Source organism: Dermacentor albipictus, unplaced genomic scaffold (genome assembly GCF_038994185.2).
Source record: "Dermacentor albipictus isolate Rhodes 1998 colony unplaced genomic scaffold, USDA_Dalb.pri_finalv2 scaffold_14, whole genome shotgun sequence".
Classification (NCBI taxonomy): domain Eukaryota; kingdom Metazoa; phylum Arthropoda; class Arachnida; order Ixodida; family Ixodidae; genus Dermacentor; species Dermacentor albipictus.
In genome coordinates, this window is record NW_027225568.1 from 7,514,104 (window position 1) to 7,528,400 (window position 14,297).

The 14,297-nt window shown below is 41.8% G+C and overlaps 1 long non-coding RNA gene across 2 annotated transcripts; it reads right to left on the reverse strand.

The window, feature by feature from the left end:
- Positions 1 to 226: 226 nt before the first annotated feature.
- Positions 227 to 10,434, reverse strand: LOC139051768 (uncharacterized). 2 transcript variants are annotated; one of them, XR_011509539.1, is made up of 5 exons: positions 9,846 to 10,434; positions 9,035 to 9,125; positions 6,106 to 6,291; positions 4,131 to 4,292; positions 227 to 324 (listed from the first exon to the last, which is right to left on the reverse strand). It is a non-coding gene; the product is annotated as an uncharacterized lncRNA (long non-coding RNA). The 2 variants fall into 2 exon arrangements; XR_011509540.1 differs by having other exon boundaries at positions 239 to 321.
- Positions 10,435 to 14,297: the final 3,863 nt, after the last annotated feature.

Genomic DNA, 14,297 nt, shown 5'->3' on the forward strand with positions numbered 1-14,297 from the left:
CAACGCTCGCACTTCCAGGGTACTTTTGTCCACGATAGTACATCTCCTTTAATGCAAATGTCATGAAGGCAGCTCATAGTCAAAGCAGCAGGTCACCATTGAGAAAATTGTCTTGCCAACACACTGACATGGCTGCAGAGATAAAACACTTTGCACTTTGTGATATCAATGCACTGCATAGCATATATACAAAAAGGTGCAACATTTCAGTCCTCAAGTTCTTAGATCACAGAAGCAACTTTATTTTCTTCAATCACTCGTCTTGCACTTCTTCCTGGTGAAAGTTGTTCTTGACTCCAAACACTTGCAAGGATAAACTTGCTGCTGTTAGGAGAAACAAATAGTATTCGTGAATATCCATCCTAAAGAAAGCGCCAAAAAAGTTTAATCACAGAACACGACAAAGCAGTAACTTCTGTGTTAGAAAAACATGTAAGTAGATCAACATTGTTGGCACAAGGGATGTTGCTGTAGCCAACATTTCGACATAGGTGCTTGTCATTAGGGTAGCAAATGTTTTCCTTGGGTGTGTTGTGGGATTGTGCATATCTCACTGGCCCCTAGCCTCATTGGGGGAGAAGTAACTGGTGCATATAATAGGTCAAGAGAAGCCAAAGTGTTAAAATAAAGGAAGGAAGGGTGTGCTTAGCAGTGGTGATTGTGATGGAGCGGGTATGAGCAATGCTGTCAGTACTTGCCAAGAGTAGGGGTGACCAAAACAGAAAACGATGTACACATGTATGCAGTCATTAATCCAGTAGAACCAATCTTCCCAGAAGACAAAATAGGTATCAAGATAAACAGTTTGCACTTTTGGAAAAGGAAAACGAAGAATTAAGGAAAATAAATTTTGTATCAAGATGCATCTGGTTAAGATCACTGCAAATGGTAAATGAAGGCACATTATGAATATATATTTTGTTGAAAGCCGATGAAGAAAATATATATTAACCAAATATTAAAAAATAGGGAGATTAAAATTAAACTGGATATGACCATAAAACAGTAAAGAACAGCCTGTGGAAAAAAATGGGATGGATAATATAACAAGGTGCAAGATTGCAAAACGTCGAGTGCTGTTTATATTCATGCTGCTGTTGACGGCTTCAAGTTTCTGTCTTCCTGTGGAACCTTTGTCTTACTTGAACAAGGAAATGGGTCATTTTTTAAACAAGCCAGTTCAAATGCAGTTCAAAGCTTCAGCAGTGTTATAATTGAAGAAAATATTATGGTCAGTTCTCCTGCGCATCTTGAAACTTATTGTGCGCAACAAACAGGGACAAAGAATAGAAGAAACACAATGTTAAGCGCTCGTCCTTGTGTTTCTTCTATTCTTCGTCCCTGTTTGTTGCGCACAATAAGTTTCAAGATGAATTTGTTCCAACTAGGCCGACTCGCAGTCTTGCTTCAGTTCTCCTGGGTGTGCTTTCATTCACCAGTTATTTCCACCGGTGTAAGTTCAAAATTTAATGGTCTAAATGGACCTTAGCTCCTGGCAAACCATTAGCTGGTCTTTTTTTCAACACAGATGCCGGCACATTATATGTGTTGGCAGGAGTGCTAGCGAACTACATTATACTTGTTGCCACAACCGAAGTGAAACTTGGTAACAGTGATTGAAAAAAAAAACAGCATTCCACAATACTGATTCAAGTCGTCTGGAAAAGTTGCTTAAGTTAACGTACACCCCCTACTCCACCAGACACAATTATTCACCACACTGACTCTCATGGTGTCAACCATGCTAATACAACACTAGGCATCAAGTGAGGAGAATTAGGGGATAAGAGGGCACAATGCTTTTTGTTAGAACATCAAATGTGCTTTACATAAATGCTACATTCCAACTAACAAAGGAGCAACCGGTTTGTGAGATAGTGACCAATGCATACGAAAGCTAATGACATTCTGTGCAGCAGAATGTTGACGATGAGGTGTTATGCGCACAAGTGTACTCTTTCACACAAAATGACATCCTGCACTCAAACCTTGTGCCAATATTAGAGTTTGCAAAAAACACCGTAGTGGAAAGCAAAGAGTGCTAAATTTGTTGAAAATTACTAAAAATTATTCGATTATTCATTATCCTTACTGTTCGTTAAAGATTCACAGATTGTTCCCTATGGGTGCTGTAAACAGGCACCCTGCTTTTACAGTGGTAGCAACAATGATCTGTGGCACAGACAAGAATAAATGCTCATGAAGTTTATGCAAGAGTATATCCTACAAATTACACCCCATTTCACATTCCAATATGGTAGAAGAGGAAGACGAAAAAAACTACTTTCTGGTGGAGGATGCATACCCCAGAATAGAAGAAACAAGTGTACCCTAACCATTGCTGCTGCCGATGCCTGTGCACTAGCAGTTACATATAATATGGCAGTTACAATTGTTTTTCCACAAGCACTGCAAGCTGCGGCCAGTTTACCAGTACACAGCTGTAATAAATTTACGGCAAGCTAAAGCTCTCTAATGGATTTATCTCATACGACACAATTGGAATGCAATATTCTGCAAATAAGTGAAGCGCGATGTGCCATCCCATACAATGGAACACCTTTGAAGAATCTGAATCACCACCTGCACTCTTAGGCAAAGTTACACCCTTTGAAGTGCCCCTTCTGCCACACAATAATAATCGTTATTTGCCTTGATGCGTTTCCTTTCTTGAAGACGCCATGCCCTCTACTTTGTTGTCGGGAATGCTATCATGCTGATAACGCGCATGCCGTTCGTTACTGGAAAGCACAGGGCTCGCAGCGTTAAAGAAAGAAAATGCATAAAGGCAGATGACAATTATCGTTGTGTGGAAGAAGGGGCACTTCAAAGGGTGTAACTCTGCCTAAGAGTGTGAGCCGTGACGAGGGAAAAGAGTGTGTTCTGTGTAAAGTAGTGCACCTGTATAACCTAAAGCTTTGGAGAATGCATTTAGTATGAGCTGGGAAGGTTCCTAATATTAATTGCACACAGTGAAAACCTCCATGCAGATTTGCAAAATGCAAACCCCCTACCTTTTTGTTGTTCAAACGTAATGACACGTAGGGCCATAACATGTACATTATGGGTTTCGTTCCCAAACAATCAAAGTGAATAGCACCACCCGAAGTGTTATGTGCCTTTTTGTTAGTGTCGAATGCTGCGATCGGCAGAAAAAAGGATTTCTGTAGCAATATAAAGTATTAGGTACTGTGATCTCAGTTCTTTCACTGCTGTTTAAGCATTATCGGGTCCTAAAGTAAAGAAACGAGGAATAAATACATGCATATTTTACGCTACAACCCTCATAAGTATTTAGTAGTCTGGATTATAAAGGATTCCAAATTTACAATGCAGGACAGATTTTATTCCACTGAAAGAATGGCATCATGCCAATGATTCTGCATTTGGTGCTATATTTATTTGTATTTAGTTCAGTTGGAATGTGTGTGTATCGTCAGCGATATCGCTTGACATGTTTTATATTGACTGTTTTCTAAATTTAGGCAAATTCGTATTTGCAAATAACCTTGTATGACACCAAGAACTTGCTTAGCAGGAGTATTTCTAACATTTGCAAGATATGAGGCTCTTGAATGCATATCTCAGCCTGGGGTACACACCGCCCCCTAATCTCATCAGCAAGTTTCTGGAACTCATCTACGAGGTTTCTTATGATGAATATAAAGTTGCTTGAATGGGGGAAATAGAGAATTTATAACAGGTGAATTATGCAGCATAAGAATGATGTCAGCAAGAAGCAAGCATCAAGAACTATAAAATGAAGACTATAACATGCAAGAATTATTTGGGATGATTTAAAATTCTGGCATTGGAACGAAATGTCTTTCAATCTATATACAAACTCTGATTATTCACTCTACTACCACTGCCTTCATTAGAAACATTCATAATCATTATCCTATCTATGCCACATCATCCTAGCTAATATTCAAGCCTTCATAAGCTGCTTTTTTACTGCTAATTCTCTGTGGGAAAGAGGTGTCCGTATGAAGACCATATCATATACTTATTACCCGTTTTTTGATAAATGATAAGGGAAAAACTTCACACCAAAATGCATTGAGCTTGAGCAAGTTCTGCGTTTGATGCTGTTGATTCTTTTTTTCCCTTTGCCATCATTGACCCACCTGGTTAGCTAAGTAGACAGAAAAGCTGCAGGAGAAAGGTGGGGGTGCCAAACCAGCCTTGTGCCCTACGGGACCTTTTCACGGTCACTGGAGGAACTGCCTGTGGCCTCGGCATCTTCCTTGAGGGCCACGGCCATGTCTAAGAAACCTTGTCTCCACAGGCTGCACAAAGAAAGATAATTTGCTGAGCTAAGTCTTTTTCTTAAAAGAACCCATTTAAGTTGTATTCGTGGCTTTGCACCACAAAACTGACACATGACTGGCCACTCAAGACACTTTATGTGTATTCGCAGGCTTATTCCTTGGAAAAACACTTTTATGTAGCAGACAATGAGTAACAGTAACAAAAAAGTGTATCAGGAGGCTTTCATATTGCTCTACAACTTTTCATTGACACATTTCATTGAATTATTTGAGATATTTAATAACTAATTAAGAATTATGTAATTAGGCAGAATGCACAATATAATCAGAGTATCTCCAGGCGATGGCAAACATTACCTTCATTTTGTCTAGTTACATCGCATTTACATATTTCTAAATCTTGGTGCATGATAGTTAAGACACCCTGTAGATCAAAAAACAATATTAAAATTTTCATAATCATCTCTTGCGTGTTATTGGTGGCTATGGCTGCTTCAAGTTATTCTTTCAGTATGGTACAAGCAGTTTTGAAGTGAAATTGTTTTGCATCGAGGGCATGTAATCTAGGCAATCAAGCAAAAGGTCAAGTTGTGTTCACTATTCAGATGTTTAACTAAGAAGCTGCAGGAAAAGGAAACAAGACACAACACCTAATAAACAATGCAAAATTTGAAAATTTAAACTGAACAAGAAACCAGTTTTTGAAAACACAGAAAAAAAGCCAGCAGCTTACATCAAATACACCCTTGCTATGTACTCCAAGTGAAGTTGTTACCGCAATGCTTGGGCACCATATGAACGTAACTATCAACAACTTCGAGCAGAATATTAACACCACTAAATGAACTGGCCTTTGAAGATTCTTGATCTGAAATCCTCAACGACTTGTTCTGGCGTTTAATCTGTCAAGCTCAATCTGTATTCTCAAAAGCTGGCTCTCGGCCATAATTTCTCTAAACGCAACATCAGCTTAAATCTCAAGATAGGGTTGACCTGTAAATAAAGTGGATAATGCATGGCAAACATCATGAACTCTCTTACATGTTAACCAGAGGGTTCACTCATGCAGCCATGAAATTGTGATGCAGACACGATATATTGAAGCTCGTTTTGTGAAGTGTTTCATGCTTCCAAGGCTTCTTCAGTTGTGAAAGCTGTCTCCGTTAGCTAAATAAGCGATGAGAATAAAAAAAGAACTTCAACATGCTCACAATATGTTGGCCATTTGCAAGTAAACAGCAGCCTTTTTGGGCACCCAGGTTGCCTGGTGCAAATCTACTATGCCACAGTACTTGCGTTACCCAGTACCAGCCACTTTAAAATGCACTGTGTTCAGAACCCTTTCCCTCTGTTTGTCTGCTTTGGAAACAGTTTAACATGTGTTCAGTAGGCGTCGAGAAAGGGGACAGAAAACACTGTGCACCACATGTTCTAACATGTTTCGCTGGATGCAGCACACCGCACCGGATGCAGGTGAAGCCAGTGGAAATGCGATGTCATGCAGTCGCTTGTCCTGGAAGCAGGGCATATGGTGGACTAACTAGTGCGTGCGATCAGATAATATTGCTGCCGAAAAACTTTTCTTTGTGGTTTTTCACATTTTAGGAGGTCTCTACATGTCTGGTAAGCACTTTTATGACAATCTGAACCTGTATACGATAGTGTTCTCTTACATCAAGTTTTTTCTGATTTGCCAGTGTTTCCATTGCACGCCACTTATGTTAGCGACACTGTAGACACTACAATGGAAAAATTCTGGACGCCTCGAAACACTGCTTGGGTAGTTTATGGCACATCAGGCAGGCATGTTAGGGGAAGAAATGCTACACACCCGTGCAACAAAGTGCTGCCGCAAAGTTGTCAAGCACCAACTTCCGGGACAAGGCCGGCTTCAGTCGAGGGCGCTCGATGTGCTGTTCATCCCCTGTAGTAGAGATCAGTGGCGTGGACCCTTTTATACTGGCTGTCTTTTCTGGTTGGAACCTTGGCAACAGCTTCCACCATACTTTTTTTGAACCTGCAACATGTGCAGAGAAAGTCACATCACTGTGCGTTGATTGTATGGCTTTATTGTGCTACACATTCTATCAAATCATTAAAAAATACAGTTCACACATTTTTACTTCTGTATAGAGACAGTCTAGGTGCTATACACGCGAAACATTACCATTCCTCTGACAGAATGCAACAATAGAAGCGCACACTGTAAAGCTACACTAAAATTTAAATTGATGTGACACCGTATGAGCATACAGTATGCTTACTGTATGCTTTAGCCTTGTGTCAAGTAAAAGTTAATTGTCAATCATTTATGGTGTATTTCTACTTATTCTGGGTCATCAAACTGTACAATCAATGTTCCAAGTTTACACAATGTTGGCTTTTGATTGCCTATGTGATCCGTTTCCTACTTACGCATGCAGTAATCCCACTGTATTAAGGAAAAAGAGAATAGGAAATGCCGTGATAATCTTCTACATTTGATGAGGGCAGGAGCAATGACCAATAGCATGTGGTTGAAGCTACATAAATACTCAGTTTTCACACAGCTTAATTATTCAGCAAGTAATAAAGAGCTATCCTGTGTACCTCTGCATGACCAATAAAATCTGACTATTTGACACTGCACTAAGGCTGCCGCTTGGTGCTGTTCGGCAGTTCAGCTTTGGTTTTCTGATATACAGAACTATTTAGGTACCAGTAGTTTACTTTGCGATAAAATGGAGCTTGGAGCACTGGTGATTTCCACATAAATAATGCGACAGCAAATATAACACAAGGATAGGAATATGGGTCTCTTGGAAAAAGTACATACACATTATGATTATAATGTGATGTGATGCCACAATGAAACAGAAAGCAACGCATAGAAGTGGACGGCGCTTCCATGCCACCAAGGTTATTGGACAGACAGTACTTCAGAAGTGCCCGCAACACAATGTATTGGCGGGCAAGTTGGTTTGAATCCATAAATACTTTGTTAAGCGCAAAACAATGGACACAAGAAAGACGACCAGCACAAGGCGCTACACTCAACTGACATCACTTTATTGCGTCGCTCCTTTATAAATAGTAGAATCTAGAAGAACATCCGCAGTGAGCACAATGTGCAGAGACCACCAACAACCAATCACAAGAGCGTACTCATGCGACGGGATCCAAAAAACCATATTGAGCACTGCACAAGGTTAAAGGCACACTAATGCACTGTGACCCCAATGACTGTATGAAGAAAGCTTCCGATAACTCTCAGGCGGTGGTATCACAGCACTTTTTCAAAATCGTAGTATCACGAAACATGGCTTTGCACTTCCATATTTTACAATGTTGAGCCAAATGGGAACCTGTGCCTGTTGGTATGGATCGCTTAGGTTCGCAATGTTTCGTGATGCTACGATTTTGAAAAAAGAGCCGTGATACCACCGCCAGAGAGTTATCGGAAGTTTTCTTCATACAGTCATTGGGGTCACAGTGCATTAGTGTGCCTTTAACCTTGTAAAGTGCTCAATATGGTTTTTTTTGGATTCTGTCGCATGAGTGTGCTTTTTTGATCAGATGTTGGTGGTTCCTGCACATGGTGTTCACAGCAAATGTTCTTCTAGATTCTGCTGTCTACAAAGGAGGGACGCAATAAAGTGATGTCAGTTGAGAGTAGCGCCTTGTTCTGTCGTCTTTCTTGTGTCCGTTGTTTTGTGCTAAAAAAGCAATGATGTATTCCTTGTGTGTGTTTGAAGACAGCTCCACACGCAGTAGCGTATCCAGTATTGCTGCCCAGTGGTTTAGCTCGCCGCAGTTTGAAGTGCCACAAAACATAAGGAGAGAAACCTGCATTCTAGTCTTGTTGCAAACAAGAATATAACGTGAAGTGCATTTTGAGGCCAGAAACTATAAAAAAAATTTCATGATGCACCGCTGTGCAAGGTTTTATAGCAAAGTCAAATACATTTAGTGTAAATATGACACTATGATGGTGCACAATGGTGGTAATCTGTAATAATATAAAAGGTGCCTTAATGTTACAACAAAAGCTGACATTACTTAATAATAGCCCTGTAAAATTTAGCATGCAGGGGCACCGCTTGGTTAAACAATAGTGATGTATTGTCTATGTACACAAGTATTACCCACGCATTTCTGCCATTGTCTAAATGGCATAAATGAATGGGTAATACTTGTATACATAGATATTACATCTCTATTGTTTAACCAAGTGGGTAAACTATGTCTGCCTGACACAAGACTAGAATTAAACCATAAATTATATATAGTCACCCTAACAGTAACACCTCATTTGAACTTCACAGTAAGTAGACGCCTGTTGATGCCAGCCTTCCCCAATGCTAAACTGTGCTGCATGCTCTACAGAGAAATTATAGTGGTATCACTCAACTCTGAAGCAATTCAGGACTGCAGCACTGAAGAAGACATCTACAAATGTCCCATTTCATGTATAACAGCCTGAATTGCTTGCACATCTTACCAAGTGCAAATTAAAATTTCTTTTTGTTCAGCATTTTTGCCTGCTAGACCACAATCCAATGTCATCAATATATTAACATATTACCTCAAAGAACCTAATTTGGCTTATAGATTAACACCTTTGCATACTGCCACAGCTGCACTCTGTCATATGCGTTGCAATCATAAAGGGGTGCTGGTCCACCAGCACTCCAATGTCACTAACAGTGATCACCTACACAGCTAAGTAAACGGTCATGATTCAGGTGGCAAATAGCTATGAGAAAAAAAAATCCACTCACCTTGAGAGCTATAATACTGCAATAACTTGAGAGAGATGGACCCATTGCAGGCAGCAGACCTCTTCTCAGCTCCAGCACAACAGCAACTTGCCTTTCAGTAAAAGAAAAGGATTGATTAGTAATGATAAGTTACCTTGTTTTTGCTGAGTATCAATACAATCTGACTTTCATGCATATCCACTCTCCGCTTTAGTAATACAACTGAATTATTCGTCAAATAAAAGAGTCTATGATGATACCATTCGCTTCTCTTGTATGTCCAAATTTTTTCGCACTGATACCCCGTTTACTGCTTGCTTAGTGGCACGAATGCCTTGACTGCCCAGACATCATTCGAAGGAACACGTCTTGCTGCACCGCAAACGGTGCAGCAAGACGTTTTTTTCTGGTCACAATTAAAACGTGCACCCAAGCAAGAAAGTAACGATCACAGGTAGTGAGCGACTGCTATTGCCTCGAACGTTTATTTCCGTATTTTAACAGACGTTCTTGTATCGGATACAGTATGCTCTCAAGCCAATACAAGCGTCAATACAAGAGCTCAACTGAACGCACTTTTATTCTACGCTTTAAACGCGAGTGAACAAAACGTTAGAAGTACCTCACGGAAATTTCGATCGAGCCAATCGCGCTACGACTGGAATCGATCTGAAAAGATAGGTTGATCCCTTTCCCCATTCATGCGTGATTTTTGCCCTAAGACGTTGCATAGTGGTCTTTTGAAACAATATTTATGTTCGCGACACCGGCTTACCACACATCATTTTAACACCTACGTTATGCAAACCAAATAAGATTAAAATGGGCTTACCTCATGAGCAAGTTACGAGCGCGCGTAGACTGTTGAACACCCGTTGAGAGCAAGCAGGCTATCCGTGTCCAAGCGCATACGTGCACCCAAACACAGGACAACTTCTTCGATGGCGCAGCGAGCAGTTTTGTACACGAAGTGAAAGACATCCAGCGCAAATATCTCCGCGCGATGACGGCAAATAACGAGCGCACAAGCGTACACAACACAGCAACAAATTCGGAACTTTGCCAATTCGAACGTGCCGAGACCCAAGCAGCGTAACCATCCATCGTTTCTGTTCTTCGCTCCCGATGCGTCAATCTCTCTTCCTTGGGGTCTTGCTCCACCCTTGAGTACAAATCAAGAGATATTTACGGCGAATTAACAACATTTACAACACGACTCGAAAAATGCCGGCTGACTACACATGGGCATCTCCGTCTGCCACTCCTAACGGACGCGCAGCGCGCGCTGCCCCCTGGTGCCGCACTCTGAGCGCGGAGAACCGAACAGAATCGGTTTCGTTTTCGCATTTGTGCTCTAGTTACTGGAACTGCAATATAATTGCTTGACAATTAATTGAATTCTAAAAGAGGAGAACGCTTTCTCTCCCACAAGTTAGTGCGTTTTATACAAAGGGAGAGAGAATTCAAAAGACAGAAAAGCAGGGAGGTCAACCAAAGCATTCGATACTGGCGATAGCAAACCCCTGTGCTACAATGAAGTGCAAAGCAGTGCACTGCGATGCGTCCATAAGCTCGAGTACAGTGATAATTTGGGCGGGTTCGTGCATGTAATGAACGGGTAAATAATGAGTTGTGTCATAACATTACCCATGCATAAAGCACACGGAACTAATGGTGTTGCATTCTAGGTCAAAAAGAAATAAAGCTTGAATCGTTACATCTCAACACTGGGCATTCTTTCTTTCCGAAATATTTTTTTCTTCTTTTTGACAGTATACACAGTACTAGCACGGTAATAGGTCCTTCATCTTCAGTCACCTTCCAGTAGTTTACATACATGCCGGTGCATGTTCGCGTTCTTTATTCTACCGTACAAGAACGAGCGCGCTTACCGGTCTTGTTTCAAGATGAAGCGCCAAATGTTTGCGATTACATCTTACCGCAAGAATTAACACATGAACAGTGAAGATTATGCGTAATCGATTTGTCTCAATGAATGGGCAGTTATTGTCAGAGACGAGATATTTTGTAAATATCATGGGAATGAGTTCAACCAACTACATTGCAGTTCAGCAGTGCCCTTTGACACTTGGGTTAATTGCTTGCCGCATTCGAAAATTTCCTCCGACCGTTGTACTTGGATCTATAGGCCGCCAGTCCCCTTCGAGACCATTTATTGCCAAATGTAAACGCAGTTACGGTCATTATACCACTCCCTGCGTTTCGGTACTGATTTAGAGTGCGCACAATTTTTGGCGTATAGAGCACCAATGTCATTCCCAGTGCACCAGCACCTGAGTGCCGCAAGCTTGTTTACGTATGCACGTATGTCCCCGGCTCTTCATTCACTTAAACATATATGCTGCGTTATTAACTACAAAGCGCTTAATTTGAGAACATTGCGAGAACACGCACATATTTGCGCATATGATCAGCGTTACTAAGCCCATATGCGCGGCAAACTGCAACCGGAATAGAAGATGCGTATATATATTTATACGATCTGTTATTGCAGCTTTTGGTAGAAGGCTAGCTCTCACATTTTGCACGCAACTTCATAATGCGTACAGTTTGCGTGTTCAATAAAGTATTAATTGTTAGCTGAAACTTTATGAGTACAAGCGCTCATTCAGACAGCTTAAATTTTCTCACAATATACGGATGTTCACATAACAAAAATACGGAATTCTCTCTGTTTCGTCCAAAACAGTGTATAGCCGTTATATGATTACAGTGAAAATGTCCGTAAAGCTGAATACGGAGAGCACTTTCCGTATATTAACGGCAGATTTTGCCGTATTTTTGAAATATGACATACTTTCCGTATTTTTATCTGCAGTTCTCCGTATAATGACAGAAATCCCCCGTAAAATTACGGAAATTTTTTACAGTGATGCTGTATTTTGGCACTCTCGCTCATTGAAGCATCGGCGCACCTGCAGAGATCGATTATGTCCTCAATATAGGCGGTAAAAGTTTCGTTTGGTTGCTGTGCCCGTGTGCGCAGCCATTGCTCGGCGTGTAACTTCCGCGTGGCAGGGCGACCGAAAATGGCAGATATTGCCTCCTTAAAAGCGGGAAAGTTCTCAAATTCCGATTCGTGGTTGGCATACCTGAGCTTCTCCACGCCAGCCAGGTAAAAGTTCACGGTACTCAGCTTAGCAGCGTCATCCCGCTTGTTGGGTCCCCTAACTTTTTCGTAGGCTGACAGCCAGTCCTCGACGTCCTGGTCTTCCGTACCCGAAAATGCCGGAGACCTGGCCGAAAATTTCCGTGCCGAAAATACCCGAAACCTGGCCAACCGGGCCGGGGCAAACGGCGGCCGGGAGAGATGGCAGCGTTTGGGCAGCGTCAGCTTGCATGGTCGACTGCGACGTACGGGATCGGAGTTCCAGGGTGCGGGCGATGGGCGCACCCAGCACCTCCACCAAAAGTGGGGAGGTTTATTGGACGAGTCCAACAAACAGCCGGTAGCTCGGAACAGTAGGTAGGGAGAACAAGATGGTGGTGTTCGACCGCCGATCTCGTGCCCTCCGCTCTTGATGATGATCGGGATATCACGATCTTCCTTTCTTCATTACAAGAGGAACATGTAGTGACAAAGAAGCCGTTCGCAAATCAAAGGGCGAAGATATGTTAACGATTCCTTGTTTGCATACATGATTATTACATTTGAAGGAAATCATGTCAACATGAACAAGAAAGCGAGGCGTCCCTTTTTTATTTGTTTGCTGCACCTGTTTAAAACAAAGGCAAAAAATTAGAAATAGTAGCGCACATGGGCATGCTCCGCAGGGTGTAGGATGCTTTTTTTTCATCTTTCATTTTGCAAGCCCTTGTTAACGTTCATTAGCATTAGCATTGGCATTAGTTGAGATCATCGCCGGTCGCCGATCAGAACACTCCTCACGAAACCTGAAGCCAGGAAGAGGCGGATGAAGGCACGTGGGGTTGCACTATGGCCAACCTTCACGGACGCCGGTTCGTGACCTTCGATACCTTGCGCATTTCGATATGCAAGGCTGCGCAGAAACTGAAAAAGGGTTTCGAGTGCTTGAAAAACGGTTTAAAGATTTAAAGGTTATCAAGATTTCACACAAGCACCAGATAAGGAGTTTTCAACATTTAGTACGATCCAAACGAGATGGAGCTTTAGTGAGCGGGTACTTGGCATTCTAAAAGCCTCAAATAAGGCTTTTTGTGAGAGTACCTTTATGTTTCATCAGTAGCGCGGTCAATACGGTGAGCGGATGTTTTTTTTTGTCGGATCGTACATTCTTTATTGTGTGGTCCCTTAAAAGCCATATCGACAGTGTTCTACTGCATATTTATTAGGTGGGATGGATAATCTTGGTTTCTTGGACGTACCGCAGGACAGCCCACGCAAACGGTAATGATTTCATTGCTTCTGGAAGTGAAGCTCTTCTTGTAGGAGTTGAGAGACACGCCTTTTGATGTAGGCCTGCACTTCTTCTTTAGGAAACATATAGGAGTGAAAGGTAGCACTTTTTCTTGCTCTTCCCACTGTAAAGAATATTGCAGTTGTTAATTGAAATGGGAGCTCGATCCTTGCACGTATGGGATTTTTCCGTGCGTACAGCTGTCTATCTGAGACAAAACATGCAGACAACGCCTTTAATAAGACTGCTACGGCCCTCTTGGCTTTCACCACATCAGCACCGAGCAGTTCTCTGAGAGCGCACAGCGGCCTATCAGGGCAGCTAAGCCCTCGCAGACCTTTTTGTCTGAAATGTGCATGAAACCTGTGCAAGACTACACAGTAAAGGATCCAGGTATAATGTTGAGGACTTACCCCTCTGCTCTAGAACGTTCCCTCACTCAATACTCCACTACGACTATACGGATGGATCAATGGATGCATGCATGCTGTGGGCGTCCCCTTTCAAAAGGGGCGGTGGCTTGCCCCGCCAAGCTCTGTTTCTTTATTTTTTTTTGCAGAATGTCTTACCCGTGTCAGTTTTTTTAATGCTATCTACTTTCACTATGAATGGTGGTTTATTGGCGTCCCCTTCCAAATAGGGCGGCGACAAATAGCCACCTTGCCTGTTTCAGGTAATCAATTATTGTATTGACATTTATCAATCTAACCTGATGTCTAGGTCTCTTTATAGTTTTATCTTTTCCTTAAAATCTCAACATCAGCCTTGTAATGTCACCTTTTCCTGTAACAAATCCGGTACTATCAATTTCTTCCATGCTTTTTTTTCCCACCAGCACTCTAAATGTCTTTTGTTTGTTTCAACTGCTGACCGGCTAATGCTTC